Here is a 20551-nt window from a genome sequence, read left to right as displayed (position 1 = left end):
GATCTAAAGCTGCAGAGGCTCCCTCCTCCTGACCTCGACAGAACAAACTGCAGTGTTGTGAGCGCCGAGTGGCAAGGAACAGCAGATGCCTCTAGTAGCTGAGAGTGCCCCAGTTGCCAACCATCAAGGAAGCCGGAGCCTCAGGGCCACATTGCAAGGAACTGAATAGTGTCCACAATGACATGGACTTGGAAGAGGATCCCAGGGTCCAGAAAGGAATGCAGCACAGCCAGCACCTCAACTGCAGCCCTGTGAGACCCTAAGAAGAGAACACAGTTAAGCTATTCCCAGACTCCTGACCTAGGGAATCCGGGAGATAAATAGATCGTGTGTTGAGCCTGTGCTGGGACTGTAGCCATTTGTTATATGCCATAGATAGCCAAAGTGTACTTTTTTTTTTTTTTTTTGAGACAGGGTCTTCCTCTGTTGCCCAGACTGGAGTACAGTAATGCAATCACAGCTCACTGCAGCCTTGGACTACTGGGCTCAAGCAATCTTCTCACATCAGCCTCCCAAGTAGCTGGGATTACCCGCATGCACTACCACACCCTGCTAAGTTTTCATATCTTTTGTAGAGATGTGGTTTTATCCACCGTGTTGGCCAGGCTGGTCTTGGACTCCTGGGCTCAAGCGATCTACCTGGGATTACAGGCATGAGCCTCTGCACCTGGCCAGCCAAAGTGTGCTTTAAATAGGAGGGTGCAAGTGCACAGTTAGCCCAGCAGGGAGGGTGGGCCAGTTGTGCACCACACACCTACAATCCTCTGCAGTACCCCCATCCACTGTCTCCATATCCACGGAGTATATGACAGTCCCAAGACAGGCTTCCTGTGGTGCACGTCTGAACAAGCTCATGCTTTCCTATTAGCATTTTTCAGCTGTGTTTTCTCCCCAGGATGGTGTGTGCAGCAGGTGGGTGGGGCTGTGTCTGCCTTTTCCACCCCTGCACTCAGCCTAGTGTCTTGCAGCTTGGTAAGTACCATAAGACTGGATGAGTTTATAGTTCAGCAACATCGTGGTGGGCACCATAGGGACCCGGGTTGGGGGTGGTGATGAGGGGGAACTTCCAAGAGGCCACTGTGCCCTCCCTAAATTGTAGTAGCCTCAGTTTGGGTGGAGTTGATTCCACTCTCGACTCAGGGTCGGGAGTGGGCTCTGATCCTGCCCACTTTGCCATAGAGATGAGCTCAAGGACAGACAAAAACCCAGCCAGAGGCTAATCTTCATACGGAGTCTCCCTGGCCCCAGGGACTGGTTCATTGGAGTGATGAGGTATTCTGTGGCTTGATGTTTTGAGAAAGAGAAGCATCTGCCTACTCTGAAGACGGCTGATGCGCACACACACTCCTGCAGTCACTTGTCCACCATGAGAGAAGTCAGCCTTCGCACGGAGAGGGAACAATCAAAAAACAGAGTCACAGAGCTGGTTCCTTGACCAAACCATAATTGAAAACCATTTACTTGTAGATTATTCTTATTGTTATACTACCTGAGCTGGGATTTTTATTTCCCACATTGCAAAGCACCCCTGAAAGAACCGTGCAGGAAGGGCAGATATTTATTTCCTTTTAATAGATGAGCATGAAAGTTTCAAGTTCTTAACCAAATGGCATTGGAAACTGTTTTAGTTCATTTTCACACTGCTGATAAAGACATACCTGAGACTGGGTAATTTACAAAGAAAAGGAGGTTTAATAGACTCACAGTTCCACATGGCTGGGGAGGCCTCAAAATCACGGCAGAAGGTGAAAGGCACGTCTCACACCATGACAAAAGAGAATAAACACCAAGCGAAAAGGGAAATCCCTTACCAAATCATCAGATCTCGTGAGACTTATTCACTACCGTGAGAACAGGATAGGGGAAACTGCCCCCATGATTCAATTATCCCCCTACTCTGTCCCTCCCACAGCATGTGGGAATTATGGGAGCTGCAGTTCAAGATGAGATTTGGATGGGGACACAGCAAACCACACCAGAAACCATCAGAGATGGAAATCTTCAAAGGTGTAGAACTGAAATCGATTTTTATTTCTAATGGGTGGTAGGCAAAATTCTAAGATGACCTCCACAATTGCCACCCCTGGTGTACATGGCCTGTACATTTCCTCCTCTTGAATGGGACAAAATTTATGGATGTGATGGGATGTCACTCCTGTGATTAGATGACACCATATGGAAAAAGTCAAGAAATTTTGTAGGTGTCGTTGATTGATTGATCAAACTAATTGATCTTGAGTTAATCAAAGGGAGTTTTCTCTTAATGTCATCTGGTGAACCCTTAAAAGAGACACGAAGTAGGAGATACTCTCTTGCTGTCTGGGAACGAAGTTCACTGTCATAATGTGGAAAGGGCTACTTAGCAGGGGACAACAGCCAGCTCCTAGGAGCTGAGGGCCTCAGTCAGTCATACATGCACAAGGAATGGGATTCTACCTGCTACTGAGCTTGGAAGAGGACCCTGAGCCTTAGGCGATACTGCAGCCTCTGCCGTCACCTGGATGTCATCCTAGTGAGACTATAGGCAGAGGCCCCACCTACCTGATGTCTAGACTCCCAACCCACAGAAATGGTGAGATGATAAATTTGTGTTGTGTTAAGCCACTAAGTTTGTGGTAATTCGTTAAGCAGCAACAGAAAACTAATAAAAAATACAGCTCACCACTCAATGGACAAGTTAAGAGCTAAGATTAAAATATCTGACCGGCATAATCAACCTGTCTGTATCTATTGCATGGGCCAAAGGAAAACTTCCCCTTAGCCCTTTGATGTTTCACTCAAAGCCAACTGACAAAACGTAGATTAATAAGAGAAAATGCATACAAAATGTATTTTAACATGTGTAGCATACGGGAATAGCATGAGAATGATTACTCACTAACTCAGTGGGGTACAGGTGTTTATATACCCTTCTTTATAGGCAAAGGGGAGACGGGGAAGTATGGCAATTTGAGGGACAGTAAATGATGTTTGGGGGAAATGAATTAACTTGGAGAACTTACAATGGCCTGGGACTGTCTGTTGGGCCCACAGAGCAGTCAATGGCTGATAAATGATACTCTTTGAAATTCGGAATGAAACCAAAATAGAAGACAATGCTTTGCTACAAAAATTTGTCCAGGTGTGTCGACAGACTTCAGTCTTTCTTCCTGCAATATGAGTCAAGTTCAAGAAAAGTCAGGGAAAATTAGGTTCTTAGGCAGATCTGGCCTTTAGGCAGATAAGGGAACTTCAGAGAACAGCTTCCTCTTATGTTTTCAGGAAAAAAAGAGGATCAAGAGACAGGAAGGAAGGGAAGGAAGGTCAGAGAGACCTTAAACTGCTTCTTTAGTCCAGCATGTCAAAACACCATTTTTGGGGTACTCATTTCTGAGCCCCGGCATTCCCCTGTCTGAAACTCCCCTAGAAACCTCACACATTGAAAGCTGAGTTGGTGACTGTGGAGAGAAAAATCAAGTTGGTACAAGAGTGGCAAGGCTCTCATTAAAACAGTCTGTCATTTCTGGGAATAGGCCAGTCCAACTGAAAAATTATGTTGCATTTCAGGAGATGGTGTTGTAGATGGGTTCTCAAAGCTAGGCCTCTGTATATGATGCCGGCAAACAGATTTTTTAGCAAAAGGCATTTCTATGGACACAGAAGAAAAACAACGATTAATGTCTAGAGTAGTCTATAAACTAGTTTCTTCTAGAGTCTGAAGGGAATTGAGCTGAGAAGCCCAGTGGCTATCTGATGGATTTTCCTGGATTGCAGTTTGTGTGTAAAGTTTGTCCAAATATAAACTGCCACAGTGATTTTTCTTCAAAGCCAAGTTGATGAGCTACAGCTCCTAGGGCCTTAGGAAAAAGGCATTTTTAATTTTTAGTGATTTCAAGTCAGAAGGGTGAGAGAAAAATTAAAAATGTTTGTCTGGAGAGTCACAGCCCGATATTGGAGGGAACTAAAAATCAGCCCAGATAATTAAAAAAAGAGAAACCTCAAAAACAATGGGCAGGGCTAGAATCTAATAACCAGTACACTATTGTTGTTTTTATTTCTGAAAGAGTTTTTCTCTCTCTTTGGTGATCCATTGTTACCAAAGATATTTACGATAAAACTAATCTGTTTGTACAATAAATGTTGTTTCATTAACTTGGACTGATTACTTGCATAAAGTACAGTAAGAATGTAAGTATCATTTAGGCTCCTTTTAAGTTCGCTTTACTGGGACGTTTCATAAGGAATCTTTGATCGGACTTTAAAAGTCTCCAGAAGCAAGGAAGCCAATCAAAAAATTTGACTTGCCCTGTGATTTTGTCTGCAATACTCATACATATTGGGCCAATTCCTCTCTTTTCAAGTTCTCCGAATATCTTGAGGTTCCCGGGTCCGTCAAAAAGTGGCATTCTTTACTCCACAAGGCATCCATGTGAAGCATTATTTGAAGTATCAGGTTAGTTTTTCCAAGGATCTCTGTTGGTTTTATAATCTCAACTTCAGTTCCTTAAAGCTATCTGGTTATATCTGAAAATATGACATTCTATTCAGAGACTTGCTAAAATAACCAGTGTCTCCAATTGTGTCCTTTTACAAAAGAAAACAGATATTTACCAAATTTATGCAAATAACTATATTACCATAAACTGAGAATACTATTGAATAGTTTTCAGATTTTGGAGAGATCAGGTAGAGAGAAAGGTAAATGCTTCAATTTTGCTTGCAAAAGTATACTTTACCAAATTGTTGTAAAGCTCTAAATTGCCTTAAAAATTTTTCTTGACTCTAGAAAACAAAACATAAAAAGAATCAGCAATATTTCAAACAAAAAAGTCATAAAAATTATTTAATCCTCCATCACTTCAACACCATGTAATTATTTCTTAGTCTACTTGATGTAACGTTAGCAATTTCATAAGTCTATTTCTTTTTTAATTGAAGTTTACAAAATTCTTACACAGTTCAATTTTCTGATCTCAAAGTTGTCAGAAACCTGTATTTTGGAGTACTTGTTGTAGTCTTTTTTTGTGAACCTCCTTGAAGGCACAACATTTCATAATTTGCAAAGAACTTTGAGGAAAAAAAGAATTAGCAGAAAGCAATTAACTGTGAACAACGAGAATTAAAATGGCCATGGTGAAAGGCACAATTGGCAAAGAAATTTGCTCATTTTTTGTGGCCTACAACAATTAAACATAATTATGACTGCCAACATATACTGAGACTTAACAGATTTTTAAATATCTCATACAATTTAGAGACATATTAATAACATTCATATAAATATATTAATAATAATATAACTCAGAAAAAGATTACACATTATTTCTTATTTGATGTTTCCTGTATAATTTAACATATGAGATAAGCTTGTTTAGTATCACTCTTTTGGATGCTTCAAGGGCCTTTTGGAACATCCCTGAGTTAGTTTGAGATTTAAAAGATTAATTTTAGATTTAAAATTTTGATTTTGGGAAGCCTGTCAAATATGTCAAAGGTTTAAAACACTTGATTAAAATAGGATCACAGGTTACTGCAAAATAATAGTCATTCATGTAGCCAAATGATAATTCGAATATTCAAAAAGCAAAAACCTTTGCTCTTTGATAGAGATGAGATTCCATTTTCCAAATAATCAAATGACTCAATAACGATTGCATGGAGCATATAAAATCTGCTTCTCTGTCCTTTTTTCTTTCTTTTTTTTTTAATTTGTAGTTCACTAAAAAAGTGAACCAAGTTTTTACTATCTCTTAGTAATATTACAAAAAATCTTGTTCGAAAGAGAAAACCAAATTCTATCTTTGTATTAGTGTACTTTTAAAACCAGAACTGTTTTTAATAAAATCTTACAAACAAATCCTTTTAATCTCAGTCAGCTTTGACCACACAAGATTTTCATAAAGCTTTTACAACTTTTTATCAATTTTTTTCTCATTATTTCCCCAACTTTCTGTATTCATTTTGTCTTATCTATATCATATTTTCTTCCATTCATTTATTCTAAGAAAAACTTGTAAGTTACCTCTAAACTAGACTAAATTATTCTTTTTCTCAACAAAACACATCATCATACCTTTATAACATCTTACTTTCCTTGTATACTTTTCAGAAAGAGTTGTTTCTTATATCTAGTAGATTTAGATAAATTAATTGCAAATTTAACTCTTAATAACTCCAATTTTTAGCAAAAAATCCAGGAAGTAAGTAACTTTGAATTGTTTTATATCTGTATTTGTAGATCAGAGTTATTTCACAATTTTTAGAAAGCTATGTTTCCTCAATTGTTTTATGTTCATTAACAGATCTAGATATATTTAGCTTTTCTATATCACAGAACAATAGGATGTCAAATTGTGTAAACTTAAACCTATGCTTAATAACTGATATTTTGATTAACTTACTTAGAAATCACTGAGATATTTTATGATGATCTATTACCTAATTTGGTATAACATGACTTTGAGTTTTCAAATTATTGAAAAATTTTTGAAATGATGACGAGTTCATTTGTAAATATTAGTTTCCCTTACATTTACCTATTTTACTTTCTTTAACAACTACATTTGAATTGTTCATTGAAAACAATGCTAGCCATTTTTTTTCTTTTAAAAAAGCAAAACAGGACAACAGCTGCATTGGCCAGCCTCATCTTAACCAAGGCCACTGATATACTGAACACAAGTACCCTCTTTTATGTTCCCTCCAACTGCCCTGGGTCCCCAGTACCCACATGGTACCCAGAATGGTTACTAAAGAAAGGGCCCATCTGAGTCCTGGATTACACAGAAGATGCAGAGCCCAGGAGAGAGGACAGAGCTGTGAGAAGGATGTCTGGAGGATCTGACCCCTCCAGCACGGTCAGGAGGCAGAGCTGGTCCAGGGAGGATGGGGCCATTCTGGGCTTGGCCCTGCTGCTGACCCAAGCACTGTGGAACACATCTTAATGGGGTCCAGGGAGGATGGGGCCATACTGGGCTTGGCTCAGCTGGTGGCCCAGGCACTGTGGAACACATACTAATAACATATCCATGCCTATGTCCCTAGGCCTCACCATGACCGCCTGTCTGCAGCCTAGAATTCAGAGGCTCAGAACCAAAGACAATCCCAAGCAAGTATCAACAATATCATAGAAACAACACTTTCATGACTTTAAAACACCTAGCAGAGACAGTGTAAATTTGTCTGACCAGCAGACCTAGGAAAAAATGTATGAGTTAAATGTTGAAGACATTTTATTTTACCAACAATTTTAAAGCTAACTTTATTTACCAAACATTACTAAGGTCATGTGAACTTGAAAAACATTTGGGTTAATTTGTTTAATTTATGAGAACTCATTTAAAATAAGTCAACTCAGTGCCACATAGAATATATATTAATGTATGTACAGGCATATACATACAATACATATAGACATGACATACAGCACACATGTATGTATCCCAAAGTGAAAAATAACACGGGGCTTAATGTAAAAGACACCAGAACTTTGCATCCAAGAGGAACCAGCCCAAGACTCTTGAGGCTCGGTGAGGAAGACGGAAACCCCAATCCCAGTGAAAGGAGTCAGTGGTGCCTTTTTTGTGTTCCTCAAGAAGCCTCAGGGTTGCCAGAAGCCCCTTCTAGATCCTTTCACGTGGTATCGCAGGTAGCAAAAGGAAGGGGAGGTGGAAGTATGTGGAAGAACATTTTATTATTACTATTACACTTTACGTTCTGGGTTACATGTGCAGAATGTGCAGCTTTGTTACATAGGTATACACATGCTGTGGTGGTTTCCCGCACCCATCAACTTGTCACCTACATTAGGCATTTCTCCTAATGTTATCCCTCCCCTAGCCCCCCTCACCCAACAGGCCCTGGGGTGTGATGTTCCCCTCCTTGTGTCCATGTATATTCATTAAGAACATGTTTTAGAGGAGCCAATTTGGGGAGATTTTAAGCTTCCCCGAAAGGCCGATGAAGTTTTAGTTAGCAGGAGTTTGAGAAAAAGTAGGCCTAGTCAACTAAGAAGTTCCCAAGGGAGAAATAGAGTCGAAAAAAGAACAGAGGGGCTTTAAAAATAACTTGAATATCAGCTTTTAACTAAGCTGACTTTTAATCATAGAGCTCTTTAAAAAAAAAATCCTTTTAAGTTTCTTATTATTAGATTCCAGCCAGGAAAAAGAGCAAATATTCCTGGCTTAAAAAACAAATGAAACAACAACAACAAAACTTAAAGAAAAATGTATCTAGCAGTGACTCAGAACTAAACCAAAAATACACCTTTTATGACTTAACTAAGTACACACAACACATGGCCAAGGAGGTGCAAAGAGACAGTCCTCACAAGATCCAAGGCCAGCCTCAAAGACAGCTGGAAGAAAAAAAATAGACTTAGAAGCAACCAGGAAAATAATAACAAATGAGTACTCCAAAACATCAAGAGTCACACAAATATAAATTTCGAACAAATAATTCAAACTAGTTCTTATAAATGTTCCGTTTTTCTCATTAAAAAATCCAGCCATCCCATTACTGGGTATATACCCAAAGGATTATAAATCTTGCTGCTATAAAGACACATGCACACGTATGTTTATTGTGGCACTATTCACAATAGCAAATACTTGGAATCAACCCAAATGTCCATCAGTGACAGACTGGATTAAGAAAATGTGGCACATATACACCATGGAATACTATGCAGCCATAAAAAAGGATGAGTTTGTGTCCTTTGTAGGGACGTGGATGCAGCTGGAAACCATCATTCTCAGCAAACCGTCGCAAGAACAGAAAACCAAACACCGCATGTTCTCACTCATAGGTAGGAACTGAACAATGAGATCACTTGGACTCAGGCAGGGAAACATCATACACCAGGGCCTATCACGGGGAGGGGGGAGGGGGAGAGGGAGGGGAGAGGGATTGCATTGGGAGTTATACCTGATGTAAGTGACGAGTTGATGGGTGCAGCACACCAACATGGCACAAGTATACATAAGTAACAAACCTGCACATTATGCACTTAAAGTGTAATTAAAAAAAAAAAAAAGAGTTAAAGGATTACATGTCCAAGGGACAGATTTCCTGATCCGAAATCACTCCAGGGCCAGGATGACGAAACGCGAAATCCTAGCCATTAGACCACAGGTCAGGGTGGCCTTTTGTAAATTCTGCAGGGAATCCAAAGAAGGCAGTTTGCATGTACAAAGGATTTTAACTTTGCTTCCAATCTGATTTCCGCCTTTTAAAAAACCTTGTCAATGGAGTTTGTAAGGCTGTGTTTCTTTTGTGTCTTTTCAGAGGTACCAGTAAGATAGCCATTTAAGTCAACAGTGGTATAAAAACTTTTCTTTTACATATAGACAATTTATTGATTCCACACAGGACTCAAGCCAATAAGCCTTTTTCACGGAAAGTCCCAGAGGTAGCTTTCCAGGTTTAGCATACCACAGACGTAAGCGGCATTTTTAAAATGGGTTAAGAAGATGCAAGGCTCTATGATCTCCCCCAAAACTTCATTCTCAGGAGTAGAGAAAGCAAAAGAACTTCTGTCGCCATGGATAGGTAAGGATGGTGTTTGTGTGTGTGGTGCCTCCAGCATCCCACAGATTTGTGGGGGTTAGCTAGACCCAGGTTCATCAGTCCATGACACCAGGCAAGCCCTCTGGGGACTGGACTTTCCCAGAACTAATCAGGTAACAGGAGTTGGGACAATGAAAATTCCTTACAGCTGGGACTCCTTAATAAGACAAACTCCCCTGAGAACTCGGCACACTCAGAAGAGAGTGCTGCTCAATATCGTGTGTCCCAGGGGTCTCAGTCCTTTTAATCTGGCCACCAGACGTTGCCTGAAAATCATGCCCTGTGGATGGTGAAGACCAAGAAACAGTGCTCCCTCTCAGTCACAGATTAAGGTCTCATAGACATAAAACAAGACATGAGGGACAAGCAGCACAGAAAGATGAAAGCAAAAGAAACCCAGACCATTTCTAGGGAAAAAAAGGAATCGTGTGATATGAGTATTTATTTATACCAAAAAATATATCAGGGTTGGTAAACCAAAGTCCTACTCATACAAATGCTTTTCTCCTATTAATCTTAAGTTTGGCTAAAAAATAAAAATAAAAAAAGAGAGTGATTTTTTACCATCTACTTGACTGGATTCTGAAGAGAGAGACCAGGACTCTGGTAAGAATTTCTTACTCTCTGCTGGCTTGTCAGATCCCGGGGTTCCTCGACTGTGGCTTTCAGAAGAGCACAGTGGTTTTTGGCTATCCTGCTTACAGAACCATAACCATCGGGGCCAAAGGAAAACTTTCCCCTGGCCCTCAGAAGGTCTGCTGAAAAGAGACAGAAAAAAACAAGGCAGATTAATAGGATAAAAGGCATACAAAATTTATTTTAATGTGCTTAGCATGGGAGATTAGCACGAAAATGATCAATCTGCCAATCACCCAGTGGGATGCAGGTGTTCATGTACTCTTCTTCACAGGAAGAGGGGAGATGGGAGAAGCGTGGCAATTTGAGGGTAGTAAATGATTTTGAGGAGAAATGAATGCACTTGGAGAACATACAATGACCTGGGACAAAGTCTGTTGAGCCCACAGTGCAGACAGTGGCTGGTAAATGATTCTCTTTGAAATTCTGAATGGGACCGAAATAGAGGACAATGATTTGGGACAAACGTCCGTCCAGGTGTGTTGACAGACTGCATTCTTTCTTCTTGTGATATGAGTTAAGTTAGTGAAAACTCAAGGAAGGAACCAGAGGTGATTGTGTTCTTCTTTGGCAGGTCTAGACTTCAGGCAGATGAGGGAACTTTAGAGAAAAGCTTCCTCCTGTGCTTTGGGAAAGAAAGAGGATTGAGAGGCCAGGCGCAGTGGCTCACACCTGTAATCCCAGCACTTTGGGAGGCCGAGGCGGGTGGATCACAAGGTCAGGAGATCGAGACCATCCTGGCTAACACGGTGAAACCCCATCTCTACTAAAAATACAAAATCTTAGCTGGGCGTGGTGGTGGGCACTTGTAGTAGCTGGGACTGCAGCTCTACCTCCCAGGTTCACATCGTTCTCCTGCCTCAGTTGAGGAGGCTGAGGCAGGAGAATGGTGTGAACCTGGGAGGCAGAGCTTACAGTGAGCTGAGATTGTGCCACTGCACTCCAGCCTGGGCAACAGAGCAAGATTCTGTCTCAAAAAAAAAGAAAGAAAGAAAGAAAGAAAGAAAGAAAGAAAGAAAGAAAGAAAGAAAGAAAGAAAGAAAGAAAGAAAGAAAGAGGATTGAGATACAGGAAGGTGGAGAGAAGGTTAGAGAGACATTGAGACTGCTTCTTTAGTCCAGCATGTCAAAGGACCATATTTTGGTGTATCAGTTTGAAGGGGTGGCCTGCCCCTCCACACCTGTGGGTATATCTCGTCAGGTGGGATGAGAGACTGAGAAAAGAAATAAGGCACAGAGACAAAGTATAGAGAAACAACAGTGGGCCCAGGAGACCGGCACTCAGCATACCAAGGACGTGCACTGGCACCAGTCTCTGAGTTCCCTCAGTTTTTATTGATTATTATTTTCACTATCTCAGCAAGAGGAATGAGGTAGGAGAGCAGGGTGATAATAGCAAGAAGGTCAACAAGAAAATATGTGAGCAAAATAATCTACGTCATAATGAAGTTCAAGGGGAGGTACTATGCCTGGATGTGCACGTAGGCCAGATTTATGTTTCTCTCCGCCCAAACATCTCAGTGGAGTAAATAACAACAAAGCAGCATTGCTGCCAACATGTCTCGCCTCCTGCCATAGGGCAGTTTTTCTCCTATCTCAGAAATGAACAAATGTACGATCGGGTTTTATACCGAGACATTCAGTTCCCAGGGGCAGGCAAGAGACAGTGGCCTTCCTCTATCTCAACTGCAAGAGGCTTTCCTCTTTTACTAATCCTCCTCAGCACAGACCCTTTACGGGTGTCGGGCTGGGGGACGGTCAGGTCTTTCTCATCCCACAAGGTCATATTTCAGACTATCACATGGGGAGAAACCTTGGACAATAGCCGGCTTTCCAGGGAAGAGGTCCCTGCGACTTTTCGCAGTGCATTGTGAACCTGGTTTATTGAGACTAGAGAATGGCGATGACTTTTACCAAGCATGCTGCTTGTAAACATTTTGTTAACAAGGCACGTCCTGCACAGCCCTAGATCCCTTAAACCTTGATTCCATACAACACATATTTCTGTGAGCACAAGGTTGGGGCAAAGTGGCTGGGGCAAAGTTACAAATTAACAGCATCTCAGCAAAGCAATTTTTCAAGGTACAGGTCAAAATGGAATTTCTTATGTCTTCCCTTTCTACATAGACACAGTAACAGTCTGATCTTCCTTTCTTTTCCCTACATCAGTTTCTGAGCCCCAACTCTATATCTATCTATTCTTGTCTCTCTCTCTCTCTCTCTCTCACACACACACACACACACGTGCGCTCTCTCTTTCTCCCCACCTGTGCATCCATCTGTCCATTCATCCATCCATCCACTGCCCATTTATCTGTCTATCTCCCAGACTCACCCAGAATAATCTCCTTTTTGATTAACTAAAGCCGAGTGACTAGAGACCTTAATTGCACTGCACATTCCTTCACCTTTGCCATCTAATGTGACCTAATTATAGAGTAATCTCCCATCTCATTCATATTCATATTCACAAATCTTGAGTGTTTTCCCTACACCAGATTCTTCCAAACATATTGGTTCCCAGGTGTTCATAATGGCTTCACGAGCTAGACATTGTTGCCCTTGACTTACAGACAAAGTCATAGACACTCATGTTTAAGTGACTTACCCAGTGGTAGCAGAATCAGATTCCACATTTGTGGCCTTGTGGCCTTGTATGCCAACCCTTCCCGACAAGGGAGAAGCCCATAGCACTGATGTGAGAAAACAAATGCAGGTTTGGATACCGGCTTTGTGGTGGGATTTGGGCTGAGTGATAGCATCTTCTTGTGCCTCAGTCTCCTCCACAATAAGAAGGAAAGGTTTGTTGTAAGGATTAACTGTGATATGATGTAGAAAGTGCTCAGAATCTTGCCTGGCATAATATCACAGGCTATGGTTACTGTCTATTTTGATTAGCATTGCTATTATTGTTACCACTGTTAATACTACCCCATAGTAAGAATGTAACAACTTCAGTAGCAGAAGGAGAGGAGGAAAGTGATGCCCTCACAAACCAATGAACCTGGGTGGGAAGTAGGGTGTGCTTGGATGCAAATTTCCTATCTGGTATTATTTCTTATACTCCAAATTTCTTCCAGATTCATGAACATCGTCACAGGACTCAAGTGACTATAATTCAGTAAGTCCAAGCCACTAACATTATGTCTAATTAGCTAGTCTTAATCGACATTAAGATAAATAACTTTTCAAATTATTTTTCCCTGTGAAATTGAGGCATGTTAGAGGGCAACCATCGGTAATTTAAATCAATGAATTAAGACAAATGTAATTTAGTGCTTGCTGAGAAGAAAGAGAAAAATTTTTGGATGTGCTAATCAACTCACCCATGTTGATAGTTAGGGGAAAATTCTGAAACACATTAATCAGCTGTGGGTGAAAGAGCTCAGAGACAGTATCATGCCGTTAAGAGCATAAACGAGCAGTAATGGTTGAAGAACAAGCAGCACTTGGTCTTCTTGGTCTCCTGCCAGCAGAGATCCTCATCACCATCATCTCATTTTCTCTTACTTGCAGTTGAAAAGTCCAGCCTTCAAGCATAGTGCCCACTGTCTGTAAAGAACACAGCTTGACATTTATTTTTGCTACCTATTTCTCACCCATCCCACCTCCTTTCTCATTTCAGGGTCCTGCTGACATCGATGTCTGAAAGTTTAAAATGTATGTAAGTAAATTTTCCTCCAAATTTGATTGTGCAGTGATAAAGGAAGCCACAGATTTGAACTGGGGATGACAGCATGTGGAATAGCCACCCATTTCCTGCATGTTGTGAGTTGGGGTGGCCCAAAGCTGACAACAGAGGCAAAGGCATAGCACAAATCCAAGAGCTGGAGTCAGGGCATTACAGTCTGACTCTGTAGTTGTAGAGGTAGCCTTGAGATGCTAAACATAGCTTTTCATTGCTTTCAGCTTCTGTCGTGATAAAAAAAGAAACGTCAACTTTAGATTTCACACTCTATTTAAGTTGTGAAAAATGAGAGAATATTGAATCAGTTATGATTCTTTCTACTGAAAGTGATAAAACTTGACACAAACTGTCTCGAGCAAAAATGGGAATTTATTGGCTTATGCAAGCAAAAATATTGGGATGTATTCAGCTTAAGGCAGAATTAAAACCAAGAATTAAAACAAAGCTCTCAGAATTTTCATTGCCAAGCTCCGCTTTCCCTCTATACACTCTAGCCAGGGAGCTCTAACTCTCCCATCATGGTGACAGGTGGATGAGCCATCTCCAGCCTCACAGTCTTTCAATTAAGATGAGCAGGAAGCAAACATCACAATCTTTTCTGTGGACCCCAGAGTACTACCTTTACTAGTTCAACTGTCCTGGGGGTACACACTGAAGTGTGGTAGTCAAGAGCTCAAGCTCTAAGTAATTTCCTGGTTTGCAGCCCAGCCCTGTGACCTGGGTAAACTTAGCAACCCTCTCTGAGCTTTATCTATAAAGAGGGCTGGTACCTGCTGCTTAGGGAAAGTGTGAAACTCAGATAGGTTTATGCAGACCAAGACCACAGGACAGTGTGGATGGCACATTGCAAGAGCCCAGTGAATGTTAGCTGCCGTCATCACATCCCCACCCTGAGCCAGTCTTACAGGGCCAGAGGAGTGATCCAAACTGATTGCTTGGGCAATAATAATCTGAGATTCTGTGCCTGGGCAGACCACCCAGGCAGAGAAGAGGAAGCACAGACCTTCACATTAAGTTTACATCATCCCCAGGGGAGATGAACCCATGTAATAATGTGGGTGGGACACCTTATGACATGAGGTCGGGGGTCTTACTTCTCCTTCTACTCCTCAGCTGTGCTGGAGCTGTGTGTGCTGCAGTGAGCGCCAGCTCCCTCCACCCTGGAATTCTGCTGATCTCAGCGGCTTGGTTGGTTTGCTTCCTCTGGCTCTCACGCTAGATGAAATTGCAGACTCATCCATGTGTAAGAACTGTCCAAGGGGTGCTTGAAGGGCACTCTCACCATTGCATTGCATTGCCAAGCTACAAACACAGCTTTATGCTCCAAATTCTTCAAGCTCAAGAGTATCAACAGCGCTTGGCTTTTACTGAGCCTGCTTCCATTGTTGGGAAGCAGCCTTCCATCTATTCAGAATGAGAGCCACCACACCAATTCAAAATGATGAAGCTTAGAAGGGGAAACCATGTCCCCAACGGGAAGCTGCCAACCAGCTCCCTGCTTTGACCGAAGTGGCTTCTGTGGGCGCCTGGAGCAGAGCATGGGTGTGACTCACAGGGCTTCACCTCCGTGACAATGTGGGAAGTCAGGATGGAAGGAAGGAGTTGGGGCTGGGAGGGGGGGCACAGGTTCTTATCCTGAAAATCAGGAATTCTTGGAGGGAAGTCTCATGACATCCCTGAGCCTCAGTTTCCTTACCTGTGAAAGAGGAAAATAATCCCGGCCTCACTAAACTGATGTAAGGACTGAATGAGGTGGTGGGTACAAGTGGCCAGTGAACAGCAAGCCTTGGTACGTTGTTCATATGCAGGATTTCAACATTGCTCTAAAGTTAAATTAGGAATAATCTTGACCTGCCCATTCCTTTCTTCATTCATTCATTCTTCCATTAAGAACGACACAGAGCCTTTGTCTTCCTGGAAGTCGAACCACTCCCGGGGGATGCGTCTTCCCTCCTTTCAGTCCTCTAACCATAGTAAATGAGCAGATTGCTCTCTGTCTTGACTTTACTTTTAAAATTAACTTTTAAAATCTATCCCCACCAAGGAAAGGAATGCTAATAAAACCTCCCACTTTAGACCAGGTTGTAAAAGAAGTCATACACAAAATACTTTCCCAGGTTCACCAATTGCTACTTTGACATCATGGTCCTAGGTGCACCTAACAGCCACTAGCTTGATACATGGCCGTGAGTCACCTTGCTCCCTTAGACAAACCTGTCCATTGATCAATAAGCAGTTCTCTGTTGTTTTTGATCCATTTGTGCCGCTTCCGTGGGCAAGCCCTTGCTCTACTCAGCATGGAGGGTTTATCTCTTGGCTGCTTTTAAGCCTAGTCTCAAACTATCTGTGGGGTTTTCAGTAAGCTGGTTAAACTCTCTAGGCCTCAGTTTCTTCAGTCATAAAACAGGGAAGAAGTCAAAATCACCTCTCAGGTTGTTCGTCTAACCAAGGCAAATGAGTGCTCTCAGTAAAACTGCAAAGGGCTACACAGCTGGCAGCTGTACCAAGCTTGCCTTCCTCCTCCTCCTCTTCTATCCTCCTCCCCCTGCTCCTGCTTGGTATGGCTTGGATCTGTGTCCCTACCCAAATCTCACGTTGAATTGCTATCCCCAGTGTTGGAGGTGGAGCCTTGTTGGAGGTGATTGGATCACGGGGGCAGCTTCTAATGGTTTAACACCATCCCCATACTGCTGTCTCGTGGTAGAGTTCTCGCAAGATCTGACTGTTTAAAAATGTGTAGCACCTCCCCACTCTCTTTCTCCTGCTCTAGCCGTGTAAGATGAGCCTGCTTCCCCTTCGCCTTCTGCCATGATTGTAAGTTTCCTGAGGTCTCCCCAGAACCCGTTATGCTTCCTGTACAGCCTGCAGAACCACAAGCCAATTAAATTTCTTTCCTTTATCAATTACCCAGTCTCAGGTATTTCTTTACAGCAATGCGAGAATGGCCTAATACACTGCTTTTCCTCTTTCTCCTCTACTCCCACCCTTTTTTTTTTTTTTTTAAAACCTATGGCAGATTTGAGGATAAAATTACATAATGCAAATGAAAGATCTCTAAAAACTACAGAATTCCATGATATTTTATCTCCATCATCAATATTACATTCAACTGCTACTTGATGATTAATGTTTCAACGAATTCTCTCTCCCAGCTACAATCAAACACACAGAAGAGCAGGTTGCAATCATGTTTCCCAGAGTTCACTTTTCCTGATAGATGCTCTATTTTCCAATCTTTATTTTTTCATTTAAAAAGTTCCACCCCAGAACCTCACTCCAACATTTTGAAAATATACTGAACATACCTGTGCTTTAGAAGCAGGGCCTGAATTAGTATTTGTTTCCTGGTGAACCATTTGATGGAGTTATGCAACGCTGGCATAAATTCACAGCTCATTAAACCAGCCACATAAAACATTATGGGAGCAAACACCTCCCCGAGGAGTCTAGTGGAAAAGACTAAGGAAGCCACAGCCCACATCAAGCCAGACGCCTAATCAGAGCCAACGGTACACACAGAAAGTGCTGATGAAGAGCTTCAGTACGGTGCTGCATTGGAGTAAATTCTGTAATTGTTAATCAAGCAGGCATTATCATCCTTGATATTTCATTCACCACCTAGGTATCAGGAGACACTCACCTGTCTTCTTGTTATTACATATTTTGCAGGACAATGCACTGAGAGATTAGAGTTCATAGCAACCACCATGCATTTTTATTCTTCCTTGGCTGTGTATGTTACTGAGAAACACAGAGCCTTAACAAGGCCTTTCAGATGTCAAATACACAGGGAAACTGGTTATTGTGGGGTTTCACAGAGAGTGATGACAATTAGGAATCCCTGTGCCCCTGATTAATGCGTGTTTATAAACATGTGTGAGGTGCCTGCCACCCCGCGGTACAACGCAGGAGACAGAGCGTGGTTCTGATGAAGCAGCCTCAACACAGTATCAAAGCCAGGCATCTGAGAGAAGGCTGACCTCTCCTCTCAGGCTCAGGGGGGTTTGTTGTGGGGGCTGCCTGATCAGCAATAGGAAGACTGAGACAAACACAGGCTTCAGTTTCCAGTATTGCCTGGGTGTGCAATGCTCGGTTGCTAACTCACAGAAATCTAAGAGATTTATTCAAGACACTTTTTCGCCATCAGCAAGAGAAAAGTATCTCCAGGGTATGATAGTGAAGGGGTTCCTCTTCCCTCGTAACTTTCTGCCTTGGGGACAGCTTATTGGCAATGTTTGCTCATTTAAGAAATGTATCACTTAGGATTCTACTAGAGGAAGAGAACCACTAGAATATCTATATCTACAGCCGTATCAACATCTCTACATCTATATCTCTACCTACATTTCTACATGTATAGCCATAGTTATATGATACAGATGTAGAGATATGAACACGGATGTATTAGGTTGGTGCAAAACTACTTTTTCTTTTCATTGAAAGTAATGGAAAAACTGGCCAGGCACCGTGGCTCACGCTTGTAATCCTAGCACTTTGGGAGGCCAAGGCCAGTGGATCATCTGAGGTCAGGAGTTCGAGACCAGCCTGACCAACATGGAGAAAACCCATCTCTACTAAAAATACAAAATTAGCCAGGCGTGGTGGCCCATGTCTATAATCCCAGCTACTCAGGAGGCTGAGGTGGGAGAATCACTTGAACTCAGGAGGCGGAGTTTGTAGTGAGCCAAGATCGTGCCATTGCATTCCATCCTGGGCAACAAGAGCAAAACTCCATCTCAAAAAAAAAAAAAAAAAAGAAAGAAAGTAATGGAAAAACTACAATTACTTCTGCACCAACCTTAATAGATACATAGTTAAATAAATCTCTATACATATGATAGATACATTAATATGGATATAGATATATCTACCTCTATACCTAATTTCCATATCTATATCCAAGTATCTTTATATCTGTATCTGTGCATGCTATAATTTAAATGTGCCCCCCAGAAAGCCTCTGTTGGGAACTTAATCCCCAATGTAACAGTGTTGACAGGTGGGACATTTGAGAAGTGATTAGGCCATGAGTGCTTTACTCTCATGAATAGATTAATGCTGGTTAAAAAAGCATCTGAGGCTGCCAGTTTGATCTCTTGCTGTCTCTCACATGGGTTCTTTTCTCCTTCTGCTTTCCACCAGGGGATGATGCAGTGAGAAGGCCTTCACCAGAAGAGGCTGCTCAATCTTGAACTTCCCAGCCTCCAGAATTATGAGCCAAATGCATTTCTGTTCACTATAAATTACTCAGCCTGTGGTATTGTGTTATAGCAGCACAAAACAGACAAAACAGTGCGTGCGTGTGTGTGTGTGTGTTTATGAAAAGAGAGCAGGATAAAGAGAAAAAGAGAGATCTCCAAGATCTCTCTGTACAGGGAAATAGAATAGAGGGATATCTATGTTTATAATCATATATATATTTGAATCTATCTATCTATCTATATAGGGATATTTATAGATAGATCTCTATCTTTATATCTATATAACTTTATAGAGAGAGATGGATATGAATATAGACAGAGACGTGGATATAGAGACATAGACACATAGATACACATATATTAAGAGATTTACTGCAAAGGAATTGGCTTACATGACTGGGGAAGCTGTCCAGTGGGAAAGCGGGAGGGCAGGCAGGGAACTCTCCTGTAGGAGCTGACACTGCAATCCCCAGGGAGAGTTTCTTCTTCCTTGGAGAAACCTCTGTTTTGCTCTTAAGGCCTTTTAACTGATTGGATAAGGCCCACCCAGACTATTAAGGTTAATCTCCGTATCTGAAAGCCAACTGCTCGTAGATGCTGACCACATCTGCCAAATACTTTCACTGAAGCATGTAGGTTAGTGTCTGATTGAGTCACTGGGTACATCAGCTTGGCCATGTTGACACATGGAAGTGCCCATCATAGGAAGTGAATGTGAAAATTCTTACTAGGTCTGAGAGCCTAGTAGGAGAGCTGAGAAGTTAAATATGGGAAAACAATTTGGGGGAAGAATTTCCGTCAACTCTTCAGATTATCTGGTGTACCATGGATGTGTCAGTAAATACCAGTCAGCCACAAACATGCCCTTAACACTCTTGCAATAACTCATGGGCTAGCTCATGCACTATCTCACGCATGCACTAACGCTGTGCTCCACCCTGCATGCCTGTGTGAAGCAAGTTCACACTGCACTGGTATCAATCCCAGGGGAGAACTCTGAACACCTTATCCACTGTATCATGGGCTGGAACAATTTCTATCACATGTCGGAGTCTACTGAGGCAGAACACCCTCACACAAGATACATGAAGCATGTTACTCACAGCAAGGAACAACAGAAGCCCGGGGTTCATGGTAAGCCAGTTCTCCAAGACTCAGGTAAGCTGTTCAGAGTGCAAGGACCTTTTCTCCTTAATTTCTCCATAGCGGAGGGACTCTGGAACACAGTCTACCCTCCGTTTTATATCCTGGGTGAAACATGACTTGTGGGCTAAAGCATTGTAGGACATTCTGTTCTACAAGGGACAAAAACGGAGCCCAGGCTGTTCTGGCCAGTTCATCCTTAGCTCAAGATATTGTATTCTCAGCATGTTCTGTGGTTATTCTTGAGAACTAAAAGTGAGTAAAGGAGGAGAACTGGTTCGGTCCATGGCCAACTGGAGAACTGTCCTGCAGGCTGAATACCAAACTGCCATATGACT

At 42.0% G+C, this 20551-nt stretch overlaps 1 pseudogene; it reads right to left on the bottom strand.

Annotated features, from left to right (window-relative positions):
- Positions 1-11506: 11506 nt before the first annotated feature.
- Positions 11507-12117, bottom strand: LOC135965121 (uncharacterized; annotated as a pseudogene).
- Positions 12118-20551: the final 8434 nt, after the last annotated feature.

Source organism: Macaca fascicularis, chromosome 1 (genome assembly GCF_037993035.2).
Source record: "Macaca fascicularis isolate 582-1 chromosome 1, T2T-MFA8v1.1".
Taxonomy (NCBI): Eukaryota; Metazoa; Chordata; class Mammalia; order Primates; family Cercopithecidae; genus Macaca; species Macaca fascicularis.
Note: the sequence above shows the minus strand (reverse complement) of the source record. Positions and strands in the feature narration are given on the sequence as shown.